The following is a 12,555-nucleotide window of genomic DNA, read 5'->3' on the forward strand; positions in this document are numbered from 1 at the left end:
TCTATGCTAGTATTTGTTTTATTCTTTTTTTTAGTACCTGTATATTTTAGATAACGGTAGATATCTCTAGGATGTAGCATTTAATTATAGAGTTTATTCTTGCTGTTCTCCGAACAATGTGGGAGATTTTGCCTGTGAGTGCAGAGTTGGTGACCCTGCCTATGTAATCCCCCAAAGGGTAAAAATGTACTAAAAGAAACATACTTTCAGGAATTCTACCTCAGTCTCAAAATGGCCATGGAGTTGGAACTACCTGTTACTCTTAAAAGAATTCTCCCCCTCCCAACATATCTGTGCTGGGATATGCTGGCAGCCGGAGTGTGTAAGAAGCTTGCCCCTGCTTCTGCTGCAGTTGCTCTACTGAGAGAGAACTTCATCCATCAGGGTTCTCAAGCACATGCCTCTCACCTGCACTGAACTTGTACAATTTTTATGGTGTTTAATAGTTATATGTGAATTTCCGTACACATAAGTTAGCCTATTTAAATAATTTGCATAAAATATCATACATGGTGCTGCACAAATGTGGCAACTGTACACTATGCCCTAATCCTGCCAGGACAAGCAGTACGCGGACCCTTGCACAGAACCCCACAAAAAGTCACTAAATGATCAAATGAACCCCCTCTGCAACGGTTCTTGATAATCAACAGACATAACAAACAGAGTAAGTCAGGAGGCTTTCCAAGGTGGGTAGGATTCTTACTCCTGATATTACTTTCAACAGTAGCTTTGCAGGATTACTATCTGAACAGATTCACAGAACATACTTCCTGCCAGGAAGACTATTAGATAACCCTAGAGATATTTCGGAATCAAACTATATAGCAGGGTTATGTTTTGAATCATTAACTTACTTGGAGGTTTTGGTTGCCCAAGGAATGCAGGATCCAGCCCTAAGAGAACAGATGAGCATTAGTTCACTTGAGCAATTTGCATCTAAGGTTTATTGAATAAACCCGCTAAGAGCAAGAACCAACAAATGGGTCTGCATTGATTTCTCCCCCTTAATTTTAGTATCTTTTCATTTACTAAATTTCTATGGATGACAAATCCATTCATTCAAAGACCTATCCAATGATACTCCTAGTCAATGGAGAGAGAAATAAAGACAGAATATCCACTTTATCCACACCACTCTGCCAATTAATCTGTCCTAATTTTTAAATACTGTCCTTTTCCAGAGGCAGAACAAATTTAGGCTTAATCTCATTTAATATAAGGTTCTTTAGAGAGCAGAGTATTATCTAAATTAAAAATTGTGACATTACAATACAGATTTCAGCTGAGACCAAACTTATTTAAATTTCAGAAATTATATTAAATTGAACGGAAATCTTAGAAACGAAAGAGCAGTGATTTTATCCCTTTAGTTTATATATATATATATATATAAACACACACACACACACACACATACATTTAAGTTTATATATAATGTTTTAAACTAATAGTACAACAACTTAAATTATGCATTATCTGGATATTTCCCCCATGTCCATTTTCTTGTCCAACATATATCTAATGTGGTTAGTGAATGACAGCTGCAGATGTGAAGACTTTTCTCTAGGTTATCCTGCAACTTAGTTTGTTGCACAAGCAGTGTTCCACTTGACTCTGAGCTGAAATTTTCAGTGATAAAACTCTGAAAGAAAACCAGATCAATGAAAACACAAAAAAGTCTCTCAAAATTATTTAAACCCAAAGGAAATTAACAGGATGGCGACAGGACTGCTGCTTTGTTGAGCCATTCTGATATTAGTGCTTGAATATTGCATTGTAGTTACCGCTAAGTCATACTAGCAAGTGGATTTTTTTTAGTTTCAGCCATGATACAAGAAGAGTTGTAGCATCTCACTGAGAAAAATGAACCAAGATCTGGGATGGAGGTCTTAGGAAAAACCTAGAAATGACCAAACAGGAGAGAAAGCTTAAACTGAAGTTCATAATTGGTTGTTATTTGAGTTAAAAATAAAGCAAAACTGAGGAATGAGGAAAGTTTGGAGTCTATGTTCATAGCAAAATAGAAAATACACTGTCTCACAAGACAGTAGAAGAGAATTTAAAAAAAAGTTGCACCCGTCTTGCTAGTCTCAATTTAGGAACTGAATAGTAAGCAAAAATAAAGTTTTCCATTTGGAGATCCTTTTGGCCATGAGCATAATGCCAAAAAGCGACACTATTTGTGACATTAACAGGAGGAAGCCCTGAACATTCAGTCATACAAGGTATGCCAGTTGTCATTCTGTTTTAAAAAGTATCCAAGGTGCAATCAGCAATATTTCTTTTCCAGTTATTAAAATAAGTGTAGTTGGAAGTCAGTTTACACCTAGTGCTTTTCACACTGGATTTTTGCCAGTAATTCACACTTCAGAAATATAGCAATGTAACTCATAGCTAGAGACTCAAGTACCTATTTAAAATGTTAAACTTTATAAAAAGTTATCAGATTTGAGGGAACTATATTAACTTTCAAGAGCTGCACTGAGAAAAATGAGAAGCATTTTCTTTTAAATACCTTAGTTAAGTTAAATAGACCAAGTGAAAGTCATCCTGCAAAATACAAGAGCTGCAGTGAGTCAAATTTCACATATTTGGACTAATGAGGGTTTCAAAGTACTGACATGGAGAGGGAAAAAACCCCTAAAACCCACAAAAATAAGTATGTACAGAATGTCTATGTTATATCAATAAATGCTGAGTAAACAAACACCATATATGTACAAGCCTAGCAGCTATTGTAAAATAAGCCAACATTAGTTACTTAACAATATAAAAATCCATAGGTTCTTGTACACAGTGACAGCTCATTAGAAGTGCAATTTTACTGCCTTGGATTTTTTCATAAACAAACATCCAGTTTTATTTGGAAGTCAATAACTGCCCTTAAAAACTGAGCACTAAAATAAAGAGGCTCCCAAGTACTGTCAGAAAACAAAACTGAAAAATCAATATCAAATATATTTGCTGATACCAAAACCTCACAAAATTTAACTGTTTCCTGTCTCCAATACATGTTCTAAAATGCATCATTTAGATTGGGCACTACCTCACTATTTCACAATGAAGAAAACTTCAGTACACTGTAATAGAGTTCTCCAGCAGAAAACTTTAAAATTTCAGAATACCCTAAACCATAACTCCCACAACTATGTTTATGAAGAATAACCCATTAAATGAAAACAATTTCTCTAAGATCTTTATGGTTTCTCAAAGGTCTGTATTTCACTTATTTCCTTTTGAGAAATATAATCAGCTTGTATTAACTAGATAATTGCTACAGATACATAAAAGTCTGAGGTGTTATTATTTAGCCTCTAACCTTATTCGGGAAGTCCACTGATAAGCAGGGGGAAATGTGTATACAAATCCATGTACAAGACATCTTTAACTTACAGTTAAGTTTGCTTTAGTGCATTTCCTATCACTGCAATAATTAAAAAAAAAAAAAAAAAACTCAGCAGTTAAGACAACATTAACACCCAGATCAGCCTCAAATACAGACTCCTCAGTTTAAACCCACTCCATTTCCAATTACAGCCACCCACAAAGCACATATCCAATTCCTCACAATTTCACCTTAACTTGGATCTCAGACTTTCAAGTTAGAAACATGGGCTTTTGACTTCAGCAAGATTAAAATAACAATGTTACTGTGAAGTGTGCATCTGAAGAATTGGATGTCTGTATTGTTGGTAGTTGTAATTGAAAGGGAGTTTCTTCAGAGCAGAAGAGTCTGTGAATTTGGATATTATGTTTAGGTGACAAGGCGTGAGAGTTGAGGTTGCATTGGTTATTTTTTCTTGAAGCAGGATAACGATAATGAGGAAATAATTAGAACAGTTGCACCATTTGCTTATCTTGCTAGTAAGATAAGACAGTTTTCACCAAGTGTGATGTTTGCTAAATGTTATGGTGTCGAAGCACAATTGATAAATACCGTAATTATATTTCACACCATTTATAATCTGTTTTAACATTGTATTATAAGTGTGGAATTTAGAACTCAGTTTTATGTCTAACATGTCAGTGCTGACATACTTGTTTGTATCTGTATTTGCTTTCCCCATGTTTGACAAAAGGTGATTGACCTAAACAGTCAATATAAGCTAGGTAGTGGGTCTCCCTACTGGTTCTGTAGCCCCTGCTGCTCACTTATCCTGAGCCTGGATGACCAGCCCCACTACTCCCCTTGCTTCATTTAGAGAGGCTTTTTCTAAATGTAATAAACACACAAAAAAACAGTCTACAGAGAGAGGTTAAGTGAGGGGATCTAAGTGAAACCAAAGAACCAGTGAGCCAGGCACCGGGGCCAATGAACTGACCTAGGCAAAAAGGATGGTGAGTATCAGGGGCCAGAAAGTCAAGCTCCATCCTCTTGCAGTTTCTCTGAAGCTATGTTTAGTATGAACATTAAGAGTCAAATCTAAATGTTTTTGTGAGGTCTGCCCAAGCAGTACCCAACCTTTCATGAACCACAGTAGGTTCTCTACATGCAGAAGCTTCCTCTGCAGCAGTACTGAAACTTCATTTCTCAAGCATCTTCGGCTACAACTCCCCCCCTTTCTCCAACTATCAATGTGCCCTATTTGTAGCAGGAGCTAGGACAGGTGGGAGTGGGGGAAAAAGAGATTCAGGTAAACTGGCCTGAGAAACAAAGCACATAGCTACTGTTGGAAGGTAAGTTCCTAATAGAGTGAATCTCCTATGGCTTGCCTGAGCAGACCACCACTCCCTCCACTTTTAGGCTACGTCTATACTATGGACCTTACAGTGGCACAGCTCTACCGCTACAATTGTCCTGCTGTAAGGTCTAAGGCCTTGGCTACACTTGCGAGTTACAGCACTGTAAAGCTGCCCCCAGCACTGTAACTCACTCCCCGTCCACACTGGCAAGGCATTTGCAGCGCTGTATCTCCATAGTTGCAGCGCTGCATGTACTCCACCTCTCCAAGAGGAATAGCGAGTATTGCGCTGCCGCTGCAGCGCTGCGGCGCCAGTGTGGCCGCCCAATGCGCTGTGAATGGCCTCCAGAATTATTCGGCAGTATCCCACAATGCCTGTTCTAGCCACTCTGGTCATCAGTTCAAACTCTACTGCCCTGGCCTCAGGTAACCAACCATGTGACCCACCCTTTACATTTTAAAAATCCCCTTCCTGTTTGCTCAGCCCCGCGTGGTGTGGAGTGCTATCAGCGAATCTTTATAGGTGACCATGCCTCCACGCGCCAAGCGAGCCCCAGCATGGAGCAATGGCGAGTTGCTGGACCTCATCAGTGTTTGGGGGGAGGAAGCTGTACAGTCCCAGCTGCGCTCCAGCCGTAGGAATTACGATACCTTTGGGAAGGTATCAAAGGACATGACGGAAAGGGGCCATGACCGGGATGCCCTGCAGTGCAGGATTAAAGTGAAGGAGCTGCGGAGTGTCTACCGCAAAGCCCGCGACGCAAACGGCCGCTCGGGTGCTCCCCCCGCGACCTGCCGATTCTACAAAGAGCTGGATTCAATACTTGGGGTTAACCCCACCTCCACTCCGAGCACCACCATAGACACTTCAGAGCCGGTGGGGGGGGGGAGGAGGAGGAGGAGGAAAACGGGAGTGATGGTGGTGGGCCGGATGGAGACACCCCAGAATCCCTGGAGCCATGCAGCCAGGAGCTCTTCTCAAGCCAGGAGGAAGGTAGCCAGTCGCAGCAGCCGGTACTTGGTGGAGGACAAACAGAAGAGCAGGTTCCCGGTAAGCGGTTTTTTGTTTTTTTTCGGGAAGGAATTTTTTCGGTGTGGGCTCTTTGGGAGAGGAGGGTTAGGCATGCATGCCTAGATGCGGAATAGTGCATTGATGTGGTTTATCACATCGCGGTAATCGGCCTCAGTAATCTCCTCGAATGTCTCATCCAGAACGTGTGCAATGCTATTGTGTAGACCCTGTGTGTTTTCTACTCCTTAAGTGCGGGGGGAATCATTACTCTGTCTGGTATAAACAATGCTGCCTCTGTTAAATGTTGCATTTTGCCTATACAACTGCATCAACCTTGAGACTTCAGCCGTCCCTCTTACCGCCAGCTCAGAGACTGCAAAGACTCAGGAAGAGACCGCGAAAAAGCAAAGAAGACATGCTGCAAGAAGTGATGCGGCAATCTATTAAAGAGAAGAGAAAGCACAGAACTGGAGGGAGAGAGAAAGCAGGATCCGCCAGGAAAATGCAGCGCACCGGCGGCAAAGCACCGCGCACCGGCAGCAAAGCACTGATAGGCTCATAAGCATCCTGGAGCGCCAAGCAGACGCTATCCAGGAGCTGGTAGCCATGCAGAAAGAGGAGCAGTACCGCAAACGCCACCCCCCCTACAGCCCTTGTCCCAAAACTCTTTCCGTTGTGCCCCACTGTCACCTCCAACCCACTTTCCCCAACTTCCGTGTTCTTCACGCCACCCGCTGCCTCCAACACCAGTATCTTCACCACCCAGCCCTGAAAACCACGACCCTTACCCTCTGCACTCAACCCCCATCACCATGCAGTATAGCTATCCTGAAGTGCAGCACTCACTGCACAGCACACCAGACAGGACATACGCGAATCTGTGATTGCACTGTTCCCCACTCCACCCCCTTGTTTCTTTTCAATAAATGGATTTTTTGGCTTTGAAAACAGTCTTTATTATTGCATAAAGTAAAAGACTCCTTAGCCCAGGAAATAAACAGGCACTGCAAGTCTGCTTGTCTGCTTAGCAAACACTGATTCCTAAAGATTGGAACTACTGCACTTCACTCCCGTGCAGGGCACCAGATATCACTGCTGGTTTTCAGCCTCAAATTGCTCCCTCAAGGCATCCCTAATCCTTGCAGCCCCGCGCTGGGCCCCTGTAATAGCCCTTGCTCTCTGGCTGTGCAAATTCAGCCTCCAGGTGTTGAACCTCGGAGGTCCATGCCTGAGTGAAGCTTTCACCCTTCCCTTCACAAATATTATGGAGGGCACAGCACGCGGATATAACCGCGGGGATGCTGTTTTCGGCCAAGTCCAGCTTCCCATACAGAGATCGCCAGCGGGCCTTTAAACGGCCAAAGGCACACTCCAGTCATTCGGCACCGGCTCAGCCTGTAGTTGAACCGTTCCTTGCTGCTATCAAGGCTCCCTGTGTAGGGTTTCATGAGCCACGGCATTAACGGGTAAGCGGGATCTCCAAGGATCACAATGGGCATTTCAACTTCCCCTACCGTGATCTTCCGCTCTGGGAAAATAGTCCCGGCCTGCATCTTCCTGAACAGCCAAGTGTTCCGAAAGATGCGTGCGTCATGCACCTTTCCGGGCCAGCCTGTGTTAATGTCAATGAAACGCCCACGATGATCCACAAGCGCCTGGAGAACCATAGAGAAATACCCCTTCCGATTAATGTACTCGGATCTAGGTGGGGTGGTGCCAGAATAGGAATGTGCGTCTCATCTATCACCCCTCCACAGTTAGGGAACCCCATTTGTGCAAAGCCATCCACTATTTCCTGCACGTTACCCAGAGTCACGGTTCTTCTGAGTAGGATGCGATTAATGGCCTTGCAAACTTGCATCAACACGATTCCAACGGTCGACTTTCCCCACTCCAAACTGGTTTGCGACCGACCGGTAGCTGTCTGGAGTTGCCAGCTTCCAGATTGCAATAGCCACCCGCTTCTCCACTGGCAGGGCAGCTCTCAATCTCGTGTCCTTGCGCCACAGGGTGGGGGCAAGCTCCTCACACAGTCCCATGAAAGTGGCTTTTCTCATCCGAAAGTTCTGCAGCCACTGCTCGTCATCCCAGACTTCCATGACGATGGGTGCTTGTTTCCCGAGCCCAAAAGCGGCGTTCCACGGTGCTGAGCATGTCCATGAATGCCACAAGCAATTTCGTGTCGTACGCGTTACGCGGCTCGATAGCATCGTCGGACTCCTCACCCTCACTCTCACTTTGGATCTTAAGGAATAGTTCGACAGCCAAACGTGACGTGCTGGCGAGACTCGTCAGCATACGCCTCAGCAGTTCGGACTCCATTTCCCGCAGACAGATCGCGCTGCACAGAAACCATTGAAAGATGGCACCAAAGGTGGATGGAAACAAAGGGATTTCTGGGATGCGAAGCGATGCATCACGGGGCATTGGGACAGGACCCAGAATCCCCCGCACCCATGCCCCCTTCCCATAACCCACGGCGCCAGAATGGGAAAAGGTGCTCTGTGGGATAGCTGCCCATAATGCACCGCTCCCAATAGCGCTGCAATTGCCGCAAATGTGGCCAGGACAGTGCGCTGGGCAGACTGCAGCGCTTTCCCTACTCAGCTGCACGAAGTCAGGTTTAACTCACAGCGCTGTACATCTGCAAGTGTAGCCAAGGCCTAAGATGTAGCCACTCTTTGACAGCAGCAGAGAGCTCTCCTGCCAGCATAATGAAACCACCCCCAACAAGTAGTGTTAGCTATGTCAGCAGGAGAGCCTCTTCTGCTGACATAGTGCTGTCCACAGCAGCACTTTTGCCAGTGACACTTATGTCGGTCAAGGGTGTGGCTTTTTCACACCCGTGACCAACAAAAGTTTTACTGACAAAAGTGGTAGTATAGACAAAGCCGTAGATAATCTTATTTGGTATATAGGACTAGGGCTCCCTTTGTGGAAGGTTCTTGTATTTTGTATAAGGGAGACTGGGTGGAACCTAGAGACATATAATTAGGAACAAAGGTGTGTATCTTGGTGTGATTCTATAGAGGTTTTTAAGGTCAGGCTTGACAAAGCCCTGGCTGGGATGATTTAGTTCGGAATTGGTCCTGCTTTGAGCTGGGGGTTGGACTAGATGACCTCCTGAGGTCCCTTCCAACCCTGATATTCTATGATTCTATAAAACCACAGCAGGAGGGCCATCGAAAAGACAATAGAAAATGGGAGTCCTCCATGAAGATTCACTCAATGGCAAAAGATATATCAGTTACTACAAAGCAGTCAAATGACTGTTTGTATTTTAAGGTGGTTATTTTTTGTTTTTTTTCCCCCCAGAATTTAAATGGAATTCAGTTTTTCAACTATGAAGCCTTGTGCGTAATTTCAAGTTTCTGACTTTTGAGATTGGGATGTTATAGGAGCCCTAAGCATTAAGATCTCTAGATGGTTTTAAAAATGTTAAGCCTTTTAGGATAAACACACTGAAAGCTCAGAGTTTGAAAAAAATGCCTAGAAAATTAAAATTTGTCCTTCTTCAAATAGTCCATTGATCAGATTGATTTCTCATAATTATATTTAAAAGGATATACACTTCAGTGCAAAACTCAACACAACCTTAACTATGGAGCTGCTAGGAGCCTCTATAGTCTTAAACAAAGAAATCATAATTTAAAAAGAAAACACAGGTTAAGTTAGTGTGTTGATAGTCAAGAAAAGAGAGTGTTACCATTAATGGACATAATGGAAGCATCAGGGCTTGAAGTACAGTACTCATTCCCTGCCATTACTCCATACATTTTAACAGGTTAACCTTAACCCCACAGAATTCTTCTTTCTTTATTACAATTTATCTTTTCACATGCCATATTGGCCTGTAAATATTCCCTCATATTTATTATAGTCTGGATACACAAAGCAGATACAGTAGATACAATGCCACTCTTTATGCTCTACTTTTGACAATGCAGATTTCCAGAAGTGATACTGATCTCCAAAGAGTCTGATATAAAAAACCTAAAAATGAGACAATTGCAATCAGTAAAACGTATTTAAAGATACATACATAGACAAAATAAATTGCCAGTACAGATGCTTAGTATCAGCCATAGAATTAGAGCCCTGCATTTTAAAATTATATTCATTCGCTTCCCTTTCAATTCCCAGTCAACAGTTCAAAAGTTTTCTGTTCTACGTTTGCCATAAAATCAGTTAAAAAAAAAAAAAAAACACAGGACACACAGTCTGTATGCAAGCATACAAGGGACCAAACTTACAATAACGTTCAATAGAACCTGAATATTATATATTCTGTGAGTTACATAAAGGAGGGGCAGCAGTTATCTATAATAATCAGAACTCCAAATAACTAGAAACTAACATGTGGTATTCTAATTGATTTGATACTGTTGCTTTTAACTACAGTAAAAGCTGTTTTATCTGGCACTTCACCAACTGGAAAGCTCTATAAATTGGCATTTCTGATCTTCATTGAAATTCCGATTTATAGTCCGGCTGGCCAGCAGGAAGTTGGGGCTGAGGGGTGGGGTGCGGGGCATGGGTTCTGGGAGGGAGTTTGGGTGCGGGAGGGGGCTTGGGGCAGCAGGTTCAGGTGCAGGAGGGAGTGCGGGGTGCCAGATAAGGGGGATGCTCAGCTCAGGTGGCTCCCCACAAGTGGCGACCTGTCCTGGCTGCTCCTAAGCCAGGGGTGGGCAAACTATGGCCCGCAGGCCACATCCGGCCCGTCGGACCTTTCAATATGGCCCTCGAGCTCCTGCTGAGGAGCAGGGTTGGGAGCTTTCCCCACTCCGGTGCTCCAGCCGGGGAGCGGGGCCGGGGGCTTGCCTTGCTCCGCTCATGCAGCAGCTCCATGCGGCTCCCGGAAGCAGGGGCAGCCTCATGTTGCCCTCATGTTGCCCTCGCCCCAGGCGCCAGTTCTGCAGCTTCCATTGGCATGGGAGCCGGAAACGGGACGCTGTTTCCAGGAACCACTTCAGGTAAGGGCCGCCCGGATCCTGCACCCCTGAGCCATGCCCCAACTGCCTGCCCCAGCCCTGATCGCCCTCCAAACCCTTTGATCCCAGACCGGAGCACCCTCCTGCACCCCAAACCCCTCATCCCCAGCCCCACCCCAGAGTCTGCACCCCCAGCCGGAACCCTCATCCTCCCTGTGTGCCACAACCCCTGCCCCAGCCGGCCCTCCATACAACTTCCATACCGAGATGTGGCCCTCAGGCCAAAAAGTTTGCCCACCCCTGTCCTAGGCGGAGGCGGCTCTGTGCGCTGTTCCCACCCCAGGCACTAGCTCTGCAGCTCCCATTGGCTGGGAACCGCAGCCAATGGGAGCTGTGGGGGTGGCACCTACAGGCGGAGACAGCGCACGCCTGCGCCTAGGAGCAGCCAAGACAGGTCGCTGCTTGCGGGAAGCCGCCCGAAGTGAGCACCTCCCGGATCCGGCACTCAGCTCCCCCTCCTGCACCCCAACCCACTGTCCCGAGCCCCCTCCTGCACCCAAACTCCCTCCCAGAGCCCTCATCTCGCACACCCTCCTGTGCTTCAACCCCCAGCTCCACACCCAAACTCCCTCTCTCTTAGTTAACCAGCATTTTTCACTTACCGGCACCCGCCATTTCCCCAACAAGCTGGATAAAACAGCTTTTACTGTATATTGACTAGGAGTATAGAAACATCTTTTTTCTCTACCTAAAGTACTCACTGTGTAATAGGCTACAGTCACTGAACTACCAGCATTTTAGCTTTTAGAACTCAATCCTTTATCGAAGCTGAGCATGTGTGGATCCAACTAGAGTTGGCCCCAATCCTGCTAACACTTATGCATGTACTTAACTTTACTCATGAAAGTTCTAATGACATCAACTGGATTAGTCACCTGCTTAAAGTTAAGCTTGTGCATAAGTTTGCACCATCGTTGCCTACTTCATAAAACTACGATACTCCAAACAAGCAAGGAATAATTAACTACAATTGCTCCAAAGGTGTAGGTTATTTTAAAAGGTCACCATCAGAAAAGGTCTGCCTAAAATTTCGGTTTTATAAAAAGTTCTAAGAGACAATTTACTAAATGTAGATACCAACAGAATTTTTTCCATGAAAACTGTTTTGAATAATACTACCAGAAGTCAGAAAGTTCTCATGGTAGACTAGCCTGTTTTCATTTCCAATCTGAGAGAAATGCAAAAAAACATACTGTAGTAAGAAGTATCCTGCAGACACTTAGGCAAATGCTTACGTTTAAGCATGAGTAGTCCCATTACGTCCACTAGGCGTATCCAAGCTATGTACATGCTTAAATCTTAGCAGGATCAGGGCCTACATGATAAATCCAAGTCAATCATGAATGGTGTGGAGAAAGTGAATAAGTGTTATTTACTCCTTCATATAACACAAGAATCAGGGTCACCCAGTGAAATTAATAGGCAGCAAGTCTAAAACAAACAAAAGGAAGTATTTCTTCCCACAACCCCGCATTGGCCTGCTAAACCCAGGGTTGTGAGTTCAATCCTTGAGGGGGCCACTTAGGGATCTGGGGCAAAAATCAGTACATGGTCCTGCTAAGTGAAGGCAGGGGGCTGGACTCGATGACCTTTCGGGGTCCCTTCCAGTTCTATGAGATAGGTATATCTAACCCAGAGTCAACCATGGCACTCGTTGCCAGGGTATGTTGTAAAGGCCAAAACTATAATAGGGTTCACAAAAGAATTAGATAAGTTCATGGAGGATAGGTTCCTCAATAGCTATTAGCCAAGATGGTTAGAGATGCAACCCCATACTCTGAGTGTCCCTAGCCTCTGATGCCAGAAGCTGGGATTGGATAATAGGGGATGGATCACTTGATGATTGCCTGTTCTGTTCATGCTCTTG

General features: G+C 44.5%; 1 protein-coding gene across 1 annotated transcript in view; it reads right to left on the reverse strand.

Annotated features, from left to right (window-relative positions):
- HDX (highly divergent homeobox) overlaps window positions 1-12,555 on the reverse strand; it is a 97,319-nt gene that overhangs the window by 82,983 nt on the left and 1,781 nt on the right. The window contains exon 2 of the mRNA XM_065411143.1: window positions 858-896. The gene's annotated coding sequence lies outside the window, so the exon portion shown is untranslated. The remainder of the gene's footprint in view (window positions 1-857; window positions 897-12,555) is intronic.

This window comes from Emys orbicularis, chromosome 9, assembly GCF_028017835.1.
Source record: "Emys orbicularis isolate rEmyOrb1 chromosome 9, rEmyOrb1.hap1, whole genome shotgun sequence".
NCBI classification, from domain to species: domain Eukaryota; kingdom Metazoa; phylum Chordata; order Testudines; family Emydidae; genus Emys; species Emys orbicularis.